The 15,074-nt window shown below is 44.7% G+C and overlaps 1 pseudogene; it reads left to right on the forward strand.

The window, feature by feature from the left end:
• The first annotated feature begins 5,839 nt into the window (after positions 1–5,839).
• LOC138844475 (large ribosomal subunit protein eL37 pseudogene) lies at positions 5,840–6,104 on the forward strand (annotated as a pseudogene).
• The last annotated feature ends 8,970 nt before the right edge of the window (positions 6,105–15,074 follow it).

Here is a 15,074-nt window from a genome sequence, read left to right on the forward strand (position 1 = left end):
CAGATGGTTCTCCAAAGTTGCCACTTTAGCAGGTAGTAGGGTCCCATGGCAGACAAAAGGGAAGGCAGTTAAGTGATGGTAGAATTCCTTGGCAGAGTTCTAAATTATACAATTTTTATTTAACTCTTAATACATGGGGATTTCCACCCCATCTATCCCCCACCAAGCCCACTTACAGGAGATTGGTGAGTAGTCATTTATGCCAAATTTACTATATTTAGAGAAAGCAGACTTTTGACTGAGCCACGAAGTACAAACCAAGACAAGGAAGACACTGCTGTACTTCACCAAGACCCGTGCTTTTCTCTTCTTGCTGAGGCTGCCACTAGAGATTCTACATCCCAGCCTCTGTAGTTCAGATGCTCTTTGTACTTTTCCCAGTTGCCTTGGATTCCCTTCACTATTCGACTCTTCCTCCCCTGTTTGAGTACTCCGATTCCAAGGGTTTGCACCTGCAACTTTCTTCGGTAGCCTGTCCTTGCTGAGAGAGCCCTGTACTTCAAGAGTGCCTGGGAGTTCAGGTTCCCAAGGGTAGCCCTTTAACGGAGTATGGAAGTCTGCACCCCTGGGCTACACTACACCACACCGGCGCTATGGTGTAGTGGCTTAACAGTTAAAGCTGGGGCCGGCGCTGTGGCGCAGGAGGTTAATGCCCTGGCATCCCATATGGGCACCCGTTCTAGTTCCAGCTGCTCCTCTTCCAATCCATCTCTCTGCTATGGCCTTGGATAGCAGTGGAAGATGGCTGAAAGTCCTTGGGCCCCTGCACCGCATGGGAGACTCAGAAGAAGATCCTAGCTTCAGATCAGCACAGCTCTGGCCATTGTGGCCATCTGGGAAGTGAACCAGCAGATAGAAGACCTCTCCATCTCTACTTCTCTCTGTAACTGTCTTTCAAATAAATAAAAAATCTTTAAAAAAAAAAAGTTAAAGCTACCACCTGCAGTGTTGGCATTCCATGTGGGTGCCCGTTTGAGTCTCAGCTGCTCTTCTGATCTAGCTCTCTGCTATGGCCTAGCAAAGCAGTAGAAGATGGCTTAAGCTCTCGGGCCCCTGAACCCACGTGGGAGACCCAGAAGAGGCTCCTGACTTCAGATAGGCACAGCTCCAGCCGTTGTGGCCAACTGGGGAGTAAACCAGCAGATGGAAGACCTCTCTAACTCTGACTTTCAAGTAAATAAATGAATCTTAATAATAAAAGAAAGCAATGCTGCACCCCTTGCCTTGGGGGTGGGCCATATTCAAAGGGGGTAGTTTTGGCTCCAGAGGCCAACTCTGAAATCCCACCATGCTTGTCTTCTCCTTTCTGGTTCTGCCACTGCTTTACTGCTTTCCCCTGGGAGCACATCCTAAAGCCATCCCCACATACCAGAGCTTGTCTCAGCAATTGATCCTGGAGAACCAACCAATCCTAAGATATTACAATTCCCTGGCCTTCCCACGAGACCCATCTGTGTTCCACCATGCTCCTTACAGGCTGATGGGAATAGAAATGACCCAGAGGGTTCTCTTGGAAGACACTTATAATGACAGGAGCTGCAAACAGCTGGATCAATGAATTACTGCATGAAAGAAAGATACATGCCCATCAGGCATTCCACACTAGACTGAAGCAAGGGAGAAGTAAGCTTTCCCTTCCCGGAGCCACTGAACTACCTCCTTGATATGACAGCTGTATCATCCCCACTCAAAGTATCTTTATTTTAGCTCTCAGTCGAGTCTAGAGAAGATGAGAAGCAATTGAGAACCATTTACGTCTCCAGAGAATCCAAGTAAGCCACAGCTGGGAACTTGGAGCACCTGTTCCAACTGATTTAAGGCACCAGGATCCAAATTCCCAGAAGAGGATTCTGCATAAACTTCCAAGTATCTGGGATCTACTACAACTGTCCATCATCCCCACAGATTCTAATGAAATGATATTTTTCTGCAAAGATTTTTTGTGTGGAGAATCTAGATAACAAAAGAGAAGATAATGGTCAGAGTGAGAACCACCAAGGCAGTATGGTTGGGAGGTCAGAAGAGAAACAGGGACTGACACTGTGGCATTGTAGGTTAAGCCTCCACCTGCGGCACCACAGTCCCACAATTAAGTCATGAAGACATATCACTTAGGAGCCTTACAAGTTAAATCAGAAGGCAAAAAGAAATGAATGATTACTAGCTGGTTTTTAATTCCTGAAATAAGCAAAACTAGAGAGCAAAAAGCCAAGATAGAAGAAAGAAGCCTATGGCACCTGTAATTTAATGAAGTATTTCCTTCTTCTAAAATAGTGTTTTTGAAAAAATGGTGTTGGAGGCTGCAGTGCTGGCACCCCATATGGGCACTGGTTCTCATCCTGGCTGCTCCTTTTCCAATCCAGCTCTCTGCTATGGCCTGGGGAAGCAGTAAAAGATGGCCCAAGTCTTTGGGAGACCCGTAAGAAGCTCCTGGCTCCTGGCTTCAAATCTGCTCGGCTCTGGCTGTTGCGGCCATCTAGGGAGTGAACCAGTGGACGAAAGACCTATTTCTGCCTCTCCCTGTATCTGTAACTTTGCCATTCAAATAAATGAATAAAATATTAAAGGAAAGGAAAGGGGAAAAGTATAGGAGCTGTTTATCCAGGAGAGTTTGAAGAGCTAGGAGGTCAAAGAGCAGGAGAGAGGGTTTGGCGGGAGCAGCTGCCATCTGGGAGGGGAAGACAACACAGATAGAGATCAGGAGAGGACAGCAATTGGGAAATGTCATGGTGTTTTTCTATGCAATAAGGACTTCCTCCATTTCTGGCATTTCTTTAAGAGACTAAGTGCAGACTTCAAATACTCACAATTGATTTGATTACAAGACTATTGCTGAAAATTTATCTCCATAAAAACAACTAGCCAATTGGAAATCCTAAAGGAGTTAGGATTTTACTCCTTTCATGCCACAGGAACCAGAAGCCCAGGAAGGTTCACTCATAAGCTCCATGAATCCCAAGGAAACTGCCTGAAAATCGAGTCGGGAGAGACACTAACCTTACTCATGATAGGAGGGAACAAGTGGCGCCAGTCAGCCAGGAATCCACACTGCCCAGCCACAGCACCCCACGTTAAATAGTACCGGATAAAGCAGCCCAACTGGTGTTCCGGATATCTACAGCTGCAGCTGTCTCAGGCTTACATTGCTCCTCCCCACCAGATTCTTCTTAAGGTGATTACCCCAGGTTGGCCGGGAGGAAGCCTATCCCAGAGGCCAGTATCAGGCCATAGAATGTTCTTCCGGGAAAAGGCAGCACATGGCCCAACTCAAAATCTCCTAACAACTTTCAGGGGTCTCTGGCATTCGGCAGCACAGTCATTCATTCCCATGATTTTTGGTATAATGAAATAATTGCAGCTCCAACAAATTTCCTGAACTTCTACTTTCACCATCCCATTCAGTGCACCCCTAGCCATTCACCTGTGTCTTGGGCACTTGGTTTCATTACCTTCTAGGCAATTTAACTAATAACACATTTGATTTTTCAGCTGATGGTGGTATCTCTGAGGACAGCCATTGCCTTTATCCTCAAAATATCTCTCTTGCACTCATAAATATAAAGATTTCTGACATGCAGGATCTTCAGGATTATCTGATTTATGGAGGATGCTTGGTAAATGTTTGTTGACTGAATGAATGAAATAATTCATCAATCATATCAACCAGATTTGAGTTGATGGCAATCACAGTCTCTAGGTACAGCAGGTCACAGTGCTCCTCATTGGTATTCAGGTGTTCCCGCTAACACTCATCTTTGTGCTCAAATTTCCCCAGTGCTTACAACTAGGAGCCACCCGAGAGCTGGCCAGCTCCAGCTAGAAAGACAAAGACTGGGAAATGAAGCCAGAGCTGCAATGTGTCCCGTCTACTTCTAGATTGCTACGAAAGCCCCAGTGACAAATATCTCAACCTTTATGCCAAATGCAAATCTAGCATCTGAATTTTGGTCCAGAAAATATACTTTCCTTGACTCACATAAGGAGCAAAACACAGGCCCTAGATCCATATCTACACCCATTCCTCTGATTCCCAGCTCAGTGGCTTTAATCATGTTGTGGAATATTCCTAAGCCTCAGTTCCCTTATCAGTAAAATAGGCATGACAACATCTACCCAACAGAAAGTTTGTGAAGATTAATAGAGACGATCCATGTGAACTCTCAACCCAGTGTAGGCAGTGCTCCCTCCCTTCCTGGCTGATGGAACACACAAAAAGGAAAAAAAGGAAGCCACTCTGTGATGTATTCTGGATGACACAAAGAGGAGAGAGCTATAGGTCTGGTGATCTTCAGTTTTACCTGAGGAAAGAACAGAGTGATGCCCAAACTTGCTGGACAAAATGGGATCTCCCCAGAAGCTCATTCATCATCCAAAGACGTAGTGTTGACAAGGGTAGGAGGAAAGAGCCTGATTCCTCTGCGCTGTACACCTATCTCTTAACACAAGGATGAAATGATAGTTTTGTCCACTTACCTTAAGTGGACAATTTACATTTGTGACTCAATTTGTAATGGAAGAGAAACGTGCTATTTATTCATGGGTTTTTCTTTATTATGGGAGTGGTAGAAGAAATTTACATAGCTAAAAGGGATCTCTTTGATAGGAACAGAGAAAGGATCGAACTATTTTTTGTGAAGTTGTTCCAACTGAGATATTGTTGATAAAGCTGAAAAACCTCCAGTTTGGCAGTAACCACCTTCCTGGGTGTTGTCTAGTCACACTCTCCAGACACCACAACAGCCTCTTGAGAAACATCCACATCCATTCAGGTGGTCTCATGCCTGAGTGAAGAATATAATTGTTACCTTAAATGAAATCTCTGTGTTAAAATTATACAGTGTGTCAAAATACAGCATTCTCAGCATGATATTTAAATTTGCATGGGTTTTTTACTCCTTTTCATAACATTTAAATAGTTTGACTACGAGACTAAACCACTTAAAAAGGCAAGTTTACTTATAGCTTTGATAGCCCTCCATACAAACCCTCATTTGGAGTTTGAATTCTCTTTTAGAAACTGCTGTTTCAGATTATCAGAGAAGAGGGAACTGACACCAACAACGCAGATAGTTTTAATTCAAAAATTCCCTTGAATTAAATTATTTCACTATTTCTGGGAGAAAATAACCCAGGGACCAGAATGACCTGGATAATTGCTTTCATTATTTAAGTCATTCCGCTAAATGTGACTTCAATTGCTGGCCATTCAGAATTTTTGAGGGAGACATATAAGAAAATCAAAACACTCAGAATAATATTTAATATTTTTCACTAGATTCACAGCCACTCTCCTGATGGAAAAGGTCAACGGCTTATTTAAATAACCGAAAAATCTTAGAACTAGAAGAAATCTCATAGTCAACATTTCTATAGAGCCTTTCAATTTATATATTAAAAAAAAAAAAGCTGTTTACAAGAACATTTTATCTTTTGATCCTAGTAACCACCACATGAGACACAAATCCTGATCTCCAGGTTTACAGGTGAGAAAATAGCTTCAGAGAGGGGAATGTTTTATTCAAGGTCATACAATAAATAAGTGACAAACTGGGATTGGACCCCGAATCTCCTAACCCAATGTCCAGAGCTCTTTTCCCTGCAATGTGGCTAAATCTAGATGTCTCCAAGGATCGGGGTGAGAACCAGTGAGTGGCCTCTCATGGTGATGGCAGCAGCTGGTGCTAGGTACATCCTGACTCAACTCAGCCAAATGTTGGAGTAAATTCATGCAAATGCCTGTGCCCCAATCCTGACAACTTGTAAGAATCTCTGATGAGTAGACCTAGAACTGGCCATTTTTAAAAGGCTTCCAACTTTTTGATCTGGCCACAGAAGTGAGATGACGAAGAGAACAGCATCATTTGGAACAGGTTGCAGTAAGATGCACACATGTCAACGTGGCTCTAAGGCCTGCTGCCTTCAGAAACTGACCTGTGGCTAAGAGAAAGTCAATTGGAGTGCCAAGTCTGAAAGATGCAAATACCACCTGGCCTGGTCAGATGAGGTACCTAAGAATTATATGCCACCAGTTCAGGCATGGATTCTGTGAAGGAACCACGCCTAAACCCAAGAGGGCAGCTGTGGTAGTATCCAGTTCCTCTTGAGAATTTCAATGAGGTGTCATTCAATAAATGTTCTGTTTTTTTTTTTTTCTTTTTTCAGGCAGATTAGAGAGAGAGAGAGAGAGAAAGGTCTCCCTTTTCCGTTGGTTCACCCCCTAAATGGCCGCTACGGCCAGTGCTGCGCTGATCCGAAGCCAGGAGCCAGGTGCCTCCTCCCGGTCTCCCATGCGGATGCAAGGCCCAAGTACTTGGGCCATCCTCCACTGCCTTCCCAGGCCACAGCAGAGAGCTGGACTGGAAGAGGAGCAACCGAGACAGAATCCAGTGCCCAACCGAGACTAGAACCCGGGGTGCTGGCGCCACAGGCAGAGGATTAGCCAAGTGAGCCGCAGCACCGGCCAAATGTTCTGGTTTTAAAACAAAGCAAGTTCTCCAAAGGATTTTGACAGTTAGCATCATTGTCCTAGATTGACTGAAATACACTGCAGGTCTATCTTCAGCTACAGTAGTCACAGCCCATTCAGCTAGACATGCCTGGTTTCAAAATCCTATCTTTTCTGAGTCTAATATCACCTTGCAGCCCAGTGGCACTGCGGATTCATGTGGAGCATAGGATGATCTTTTCTAATTACAGTAAATGCTAGCTAGTTCTTCTTTGTACTGTGCTTGAATGGGGAAGTTCACGAACCAAGGAGCACCCTGGAAAGCAGGGGCAAAAGTGGGAGTCCAAAGGAAAGGCTGCACATGGAAGACTTAGCACAAGTAAGTAACTTAGAGGGTTCTTCAAAACTATGGGTTACAATAATCTGACGACTGACAAGCCAAGAATTCTTAAGATAATAACAATACCTTTAATTGAATGAACCTTATTCTGTTTTGGTTAAACAAACATATTACCTGTGTTTGCACAGATACATTTGTATGTGGAGCACTGCAAGAAAGAACATTCACCAGGCTCTCAACACCTGGTTATCTTGGCAGGGGTTAGAGGCTTGGAGAATGTCAGAGACATAACTGCTTTTTCTTTTATATAGCCACTATGTGTTCTGTAATTTGAAAAACATAAAGAAATTAAATAAATTGATATATAAATTCACAAGCAGCCAAACATAAGAATTAAAAACTTAGTAATTTATAGTTAACATTATACAGTGACATAAATATTGGTAGGAAGTTATGGATGTGTTCTATAAACCTGGAGTAGAGTTATTTTATACATATTTGCATTTCCTGTTCCTTCTGATATAAGACTTTAAAATCTTGTCTAATGTCCACAGAGCTGTCTTGCTGAGTTCATTAAATACTCCTTTCCCCACAAGGAAAAAAAAGAGGTAATCTATAAATAATTCAAATAAATAGCTTAGTTTATAGGAAAGAAAGAAGACCTTTCAGATCTCAGAATTGAAGGGGGCACCATCTGCAAACCAGGTGGTTCAAGGGAGGACACTGATTTAGCTCCCCTGGATAACGGAGAAAAACTGGTATTTGTCTTTCTGCGCCTGGCTTATTTCACTCAAGATGAAGTCCTCCAGTTGCACCCGTTTTATGCAAATGATAGGATTTCATTCTTTTTACATATACCGATTGTGTGCATCAGTTCTCCTGCAAATATAGTGTTTTGTCAAACTTTGTTTTAAATCTCTGTCAAACATATTGTTAGGAATGATATACTACCATAGTTTTAATGAGTTGTGACAATTTTAAAATTTGCTGTACATGAGTGAAATAGACATTTTCCTTAGATTATTGTTTACAGCCCTTGCCTATATTCCTGTTGAACTATGGTCTTTTTACATTTTATTTGCTGAACTCTTTACTCGGTGGAGCATTGAGCATTTGACTATAATGTAAATTAAAACTATGTAATCTTTAAAAAGAGAGAGAAAGAGAGAGAGAGGGTACTGAGCATCCCAGGATGGGCAGTGGCTCTGGCACAGGTCCTAGATGATGGAGAATCAGACATTAATGACCATGAGCAGAATGCTTTACTGAAGAACTGGCAAAAAAGGCAATCAAGAAAAAATATGTAAAATAAGTAAAATAAGGAAATGTAAGAAGGAAGCATGAGAAAATAAATTGGCCAATGCATGGGTAAAACTAAATGAGGAAGTTATGAAATAATTACAGTAATGAGGGTGAGGATGAAAAAGCTAGACTCATATTCTAGACCGTGACTACTTAAAAAATAGGAGGCATGATCATAGTCAAGCATTCCTGAGGCTGTGGATCCTCTGGAAATAAAGAAAAACTTTGACTACTCTATGTCAAGAATAGATATTAAAATTTTAAGAGTAGCCACTAAAATGAAGCCTACCTCGTGAAAGTGAAAAAAGTAATAAAGATAACACTTTCCAGGAGAGTGAGGGAAAGGAGAAAGAAAACAAAGCCGCACAACAAAATGGATGCAATGGAAGCCACTGTACTTAGTGAAATAAGCCAGTCGCAAAAAGCCAAAGATCATGTGTGCCCTGATCTGTGATAACTAATAGAGCACCCAATAATGTAACATCTAGGAGTGAAATCGACATTTCAAGATTCAATGATTGTTTACAGCCCTTGTCTCTACTGTTCAGGAACTTACTATTTGTCAAACTCTTGATTTAGTGTAATACTAATTTTATGAGTATAAAACAAACTGCAAGTAGATCATTGTAAAAAGTAAGAGAAATGGGGCCGGTGCTACGGCGTAGTAGGTTAAGCTTCCACTTCCAGTGCCAGCATCCCATATGAGTGCCAGTTCTTGTCCTGGCTGCTCCTCCTCCAATCAAGCTCTCCACTTATGGCCTGGGAAAGCAGTGGAAGATGGCCCAAGTGCTTGGGGCCCCTGCAGCTGTGTGGGAGACCCAAAAGAAGCTCCTGGCGCCTGGCTTCAGCCTGGCTCCGCTCTGGCATTGCAACCATTTGGGGAGTGAACCAGCAGATGGAAGACCTCTCTCTGTCTCTCCCTCTCTCTCCCTCTCTCTGTTTGTAACTCTGCCTCTCAAATAAATAAATCTTTTTTTAAAAAATCAAGAGAAAGAATAAGAAAGGAAGGAGGAACGAGGGTGGGAGCCTGGGTAGGAGAGAGGGTAGGTGGGAAATATCACTGTGCTCTTAAATCTGCATAGATGAAATACTTGAAATTTGTTCACCTTAAAAATATTTTTTAAAGTAAATAATAAAAAAGAAAACAAAGCAGCAGTAAACTAAAGACCTCCCAAAATAGAAATGAATACAAACACAAGGGGGCTTCACAAAGTTTGTGGGGAAAAAAAAACTGAATTAGAAGTTCAGGGGCAGGCATTTAGCAGAGCAATGAAGACAGTTTAGGATGCCTGGTGCCAGTCCTGGCTCCCCTCCTGATTCCAGCTTCCTGTAAATTCGCACCTCTCTAGGCAGTAGCAGGTGGTGGTTCAAGGACCTGATCAGGTTCCTGTTGCCCTCAAGGGCGATCCAGATGAAGTCCCAGGCACCAGGCTTCAGCCTGTCCCTGCCCTCTCTGCTGTAGACATTTGGAAAGTAACCCAGCAGATGAAAGATTCTCATTCCCTCTCTCTCTCTTCCCCGCCCCCGCCCTTTCAAATAAATAGAAAATAAATAAATGTTTTAAAGTTTATAATGATGCTTATTTGGTAAAAAAAAATTTTTGAAATCCATGCACCATGTTTCTCATAATACACATTTTCAATGAAGTTTTTGAAGCTCCCCTCCCCATCAGTAAGGACAATAAAAGTAAGTTCAAATTCAGAGACTGTCAAACATTGCTGTTTATTCATGATATACCTAAAACACAAGTACACAAGAGTTTGAAACCAAAGGCATCCTCCGACTCCAGGATTTAGCCTGGCTCAGCCCCAGCCATTGCTGCCATCTGGGGAGTGAACCAGCAGATGGAATACCTTTCTCTCTATCTCTCCCTCTGTCTGTTGGTAACTCTACTTTTAAATAAAGTCTTTAAAGGAAAAAAAAAAAGCTTATGTGGCTCCATAAATATCAACTTAAAACATCATAAATTCGGGCTGGCACTGTGGCATAGCAAGTTAAGCTGCCATCTGCAATGCCAGCATCCCATATGGGCACCGGTTCGAGACCCAGACACTCCACTCTGATCCAGTTCTCTGGTAATGCTCCTGGGAAAGCAGCAGAAGATAGTCCAAATGCTTGTGTCCCTGCACCCACGTGGGACACCCAGAAGAAATTCTTGGATTCTGGGGCCAGACCAGTGGCTCACTTGGTTAATCCTCTGGCTGTGGCACTAGCATCCCATATGGGCGCCGGCTCTAGTCCTGGTTGTTCTTCTTCCAGTCCAGCTCTCTGCTGGGCCCCAGGAGGGCAGTGGAGGATGGCCCAAGTCCTTGGGCCCCTGAACCTGCATGGGAGACCAGGAGGAAGCACCTGGCTCCTGGCTTCGGATCTGCGCAGAGCCGGCCGTTGCAGCCATTTGGGGAGTGGACCAACGGAAGGAAGACCTTTCGCTCTGTCTCTCTCTCACTGTCTATAACTCTACCTGTCAGATGAAAGAAAGGGAGAGAGAGAGAGAAAGGAAGGAAGGAAGGGAGGGAGGGAGGGAGGGAGGGAGGGAGGGAGGGAGGGAGGGAAGAAGGAAGGAAGGAAGGAAGGAAGGAAGGAAGGAAGGAAGGAAGGAAGGAAGGAAGAAACTCCTGGATCCTGGCTTCAGATCCACCCAGCTCTGTCTGTTGCAGCCATTTGGGGAGCAAACCAATGGATGGAAGACCTCTCTCTCTCTCTGCCTCACCTTCTCTCTGTGTGTAACTCTGACTTTCAAGTAAATAAATAAATCTTTAAAAAAAATCAATAGAGGGCTGGTCCAATAGTGGGCTAAGCCTCCGCCTGTGGTGCTGGAATCCCATATGGGCACTGGTTTGTGTCCAGGCTGCTCCTCTTCCAATCCAGCTCTCTGCTATGACCTGGGAAAGAACTGAAAAATGGTCCAAGTTCTTGGACCCCTGCACCCAGTGGGAGATGTGGAAGAAGCTCCTGGCTTTGAATTGGCCCAGCTCTGGCTGTTGCAGCCATTTGGTGAGTGAACCAGCAGATGGAAGACCTCTCCCTCTGTCTGTAACTCTATTTCTCAAATAAATAAAAAATAAATCTTTAAAGAAATCATCAATAATAAGACAAATTACTACAAAAATGGTAAAAAGAAAAACTACAAAAATAGTAATTCTTAAGCAAGATGCAAAACAGAAACTTTGAACAAAGTCCAACCTGGGAAACTAGATTTACAACCTATAACAGCTGTTAAGAATCCAGAATCCCCAAGAAAAGATGAGCAGATAACGTAAAGTACCATGAACAGGAATCATCAAGTCACAGAAACAGAAACCCATATACTCAATAAATATAACAAAGAAAGTCAGCTTTCCCAGTAAACAAAGGAATGGGAATTCGAAAAGGAAAAGAGTATCATTCAGTGTTTATTAGACTTGCACATTTAAGGAGTTAGATAACCCCGAATGCTGTAAATGTGTACCAGTCGCACTGCTGATGGGAGTATCATCCAGCCCACCCCTACATAACCCTTACTACGCAGGCCACGCCCAGAGCAGCTCCACACCTACTCTCACAGCCTTGCCCAAGGAGACAGGGTGTTCATTGCTGCAATTTGTATAACAGAGAAAATTAACCTAAAAATCTCCCAGTGGAAGAACAGATAAACTGGTTTATTCATACAACCTTTAAAGTAAAAGAGACAGTTTATGTGAATCAAAATGGGTAACTCTGAAGGACATTATGGTGGGGTAGGGGAGGAAGTTGCGACTGATATGTGCAGCAGGATACCAAATGTGTACATTTTTGCAGCATGAATCCCAGCAGTTAGTACTGCGGCAGGATTCATACATATGAATAGAAGCACTAACTCCACTGACGTGGGGGAGGAAACAGGACCCAGTGACTCTGGAGCTCTGGTTGCCTCTCAGGAAGGAAGGAAGGAAGGAAGGAAGGAAGGAAGGCAAGGGAAGGGATGCACCTTCCATTCCCTGTTTTAGAAAAAGCTCAGAAGCGGGGGCCCGCGCTGTGGCGCTGCGGGTTAATGCCCTGGCCTGAATCGCCGGCATTCCCATATGGTCGCTGGTTCTAGTCCCTGCTGCTCCTCTTCCAATCCAGCTCTCTGCTATAGCCTAGGAAAGCAGTAGAGGATGGCCCAAGGCCGGCGCCACTGCTCACTAGGCTAATCCTCCGCCTTGCGGCGCCGGCACACTGGGTTCTAGTCCCGGTCGGGGCGCTGGATTCTGTCCCGGTTGCCCCTCTTCCAGGCCAGCTCTCTGCTGTGGCCAGGGAGTGCAGTAGAGGATGGCCCAAGTCCTTGGGCCCTGCACCCCATGGGAGACCAAGAAAAGCACCTGGCTCCTGCCTTCAGATCAGCACGCTGCGCTGGCCGAAGCGCGCCGGCTGCAGCGGCCAATGGAGGGTAAACCAACAGCAAAGGAAGACCTTTCTCTCTGTCTCTCTCTCTCACTGTCCGCTCTGCCTGTAAAAAAAAAAAAAAAATGAAGAAGAAGAAGATGGCCCAAGTCCTTGGGCCCCTGCACCCACTTGGGAGACCCGGAAGAAGCTCCTAGCTTCGGATCAGCACAGCTCCAGCCATTGCAGCCATCTGGGGAATGAACCAGCGGATGGAGGACCTCTCTGTCTCTACCTCTCTCTGTAACTCTTTCAAATAAATAAAAATAAATCTTTTAAAAATAATAAATAAATAAAAAGCTCAGAAGCGAAATGTGTAAGCCTCAGACCTGGCTATCTGTTCTATTGTATACATATATATATATGTTAATTTATGTATTTATGTTAGTTAGGAAGTCAGATATGAGCTTATGTATGTGTGACAAAGCACTAAGGAGACATCTAGGTCCTGCATATGCATCTCAAAGTCATCCCGATAACATTCGAGGGGCAGCCCAATATCTGCACTTGAAATATCCTGCCCAGCCACTTCTGCCCAATAACCTGCCAGGTTGGGGGGCCTCGCCCTGCTGCTTGATAACCTTCCAGGTGCAGCCCAGCATCTGTACTTCAAACATCCTACTGAACTTCCAGGGGGTCCTGCCCATCCTTCCTGTAACTGGGGCAATGCCAGCCAGGCTTCCTCCCGTCTGATAACTTCAGGGGGAAAACTCAGATAAGAATTTTTCATATTTACATCCAAAAAGTCCTTTGTTCCAGGAGGAGCAGAGGTGGGGAGGCAAGACTGATCCCCTTAAAAACCCCCGGCCTCAACCAGACTGAGCGCTCAGCCCTCTGCCTCTCTTCTGAGCTGCCCGCCTGGCCTGGCCAGGTGTATTCTCTCCACTCATCCATGTAACCTCACTCTCCCCCAATCTGAGTGACTGGGCACTCTCTCTCAGGTCCTTCTGGAGAGGTGCCCATCTGTTCTTACGGATGTCCCTGCCCTAATAAACCTTGCTATTTGCTTTCCACTTATTCTCTGTCTCACGCCTGAATTCTTTCTTGCACGAAGACAAGGACCCTTGCAGTTCTCCGGTAACATTAATGTAGATCAATTTATACAGCTATACCTCAGTATCTGAGGGTTCCAGGAGACCCTGTGGACACTAAAATTCTTGGAGGCTCCAGTCACTTATAAAACAGCATAAGATCTGCAGGGAAGCCAGGAGCCTCCTGTATACTTTAAATCACCTCTAGATTACTTATAACACCTAATTCTATGTAAATAGTTGTTACACTGTGTTGTTTGGGAAATAACAACAAAAACCGCAGACACAATTTTTTCCCCAAATGTTTTAAATTCCTGGTTGCTCAGTTCACAGATATGGAATCCATGGATGTGGAGGGCTGGGTGTATAAACACACACACACACACACACACACATACGTCCTCATATATGCGTATATATATATATGCTGCTTTCAACGGCTCTTAAAAGTTGGAAGTGCTACATTGGACGCTCAGGGAGACATGAAGAAAGGGAGAGACAGGAGAGGGTGTATGGAGGAATCCTTAAGGAGGGTCAGTAAGGGGCTCCTGGGTAACCACGGCCTAATAAAGAGGTCACAGGACAAGCGAGAAGAGGGGCTTGGTGGGTAACGATAGGACAAGTGATGGTCTCCATGAAAGGAGGAAAAGGCTCAGTGACAGGAAGGGCAGGTGTTCGGTGGCTTGAGAAGCAGTGCTGAAGGGAGGCAGCCTGTGCAGAGGGGCCTGACCCTCTGTCCACCTCTTAGGTCTATGATGTGTTATGACCTCAGGATTCCCTCCCACCAAACGTGATGGCAAAGCAGGCAAGTTGAACACTTCCCGACTGCCGGGTGCAGATGCTCCCACTCCCTGGAACACTGTTATTCTATACAACAGAACAACTCCAGGCGCAGAGTGATCAGGTGGTTGCACAGAAGGAAGCCCTACCCTTCCAGCTCTGATTCCAAAGCGGGGGCTCCTGCTCTTTCCCCTCTACTACACACTTGTGCTTGACTTGAAGTACGTCTCTTACAAGTTTCCTGTTTCCTCCAACAGACCCCAGGCAGCTTCAAGACGGCTGCAGAGAGGTTTTTGTTTCCTGCCTTTCCCTCTATGGTCAGAAGATAGCATGATTTGGAAAGAAAGCTTGAGACACGGTTGGGGCAAGCATTAGGCACAGTGGTGGGGTGCCACTTAGGATGCCCACAATTCCACATCAGAGTGCCTGGGTTCAGTTGATCTCAGGGAGCACAACACTCTGGCAGGGACAGATGTCCTCAGTCCCCAGGGTCAAGACCCCCTGCTTCCTGAACTGGCAAGAAGAAGTCTAAAGCGCTGAGCCCTCTCCATGGAGAGAGCACTTTTGGGAGCTGACCCTGGGTTTTAAGCTCTGCGTGCTGAGGAAGGCAAGCTGGAGGCTTGCCTCTGGTTTGATTCAAAAGCAGAAGCATGGACAACCAGAGGCTCCGTTCAACCAGCCCTTTGCTTGCCGCTCCTTGATTTTCAGTCTTGGCGAAAAAAAATGGGTTCCAGTTTCCACTTGAGCTGCAGTGATTCTAATTGCACCCTCAGGAAGGAAATCGGGGCTCAAATTA

Source organism: Oryctolagus cuniculus, chromosome 11 (genome assembly GCF_964237555.1).
Source record: "Oryctolagus cuniculus chromosome 11, mOryCun1.1, whole genome shotgun sequence".
NCBI lineage: Eukaryota > Metazoa > Chordata > Mammalia > Lagomorpha > Leporidae > Oryctolagus > Oryctolagus cuniculus.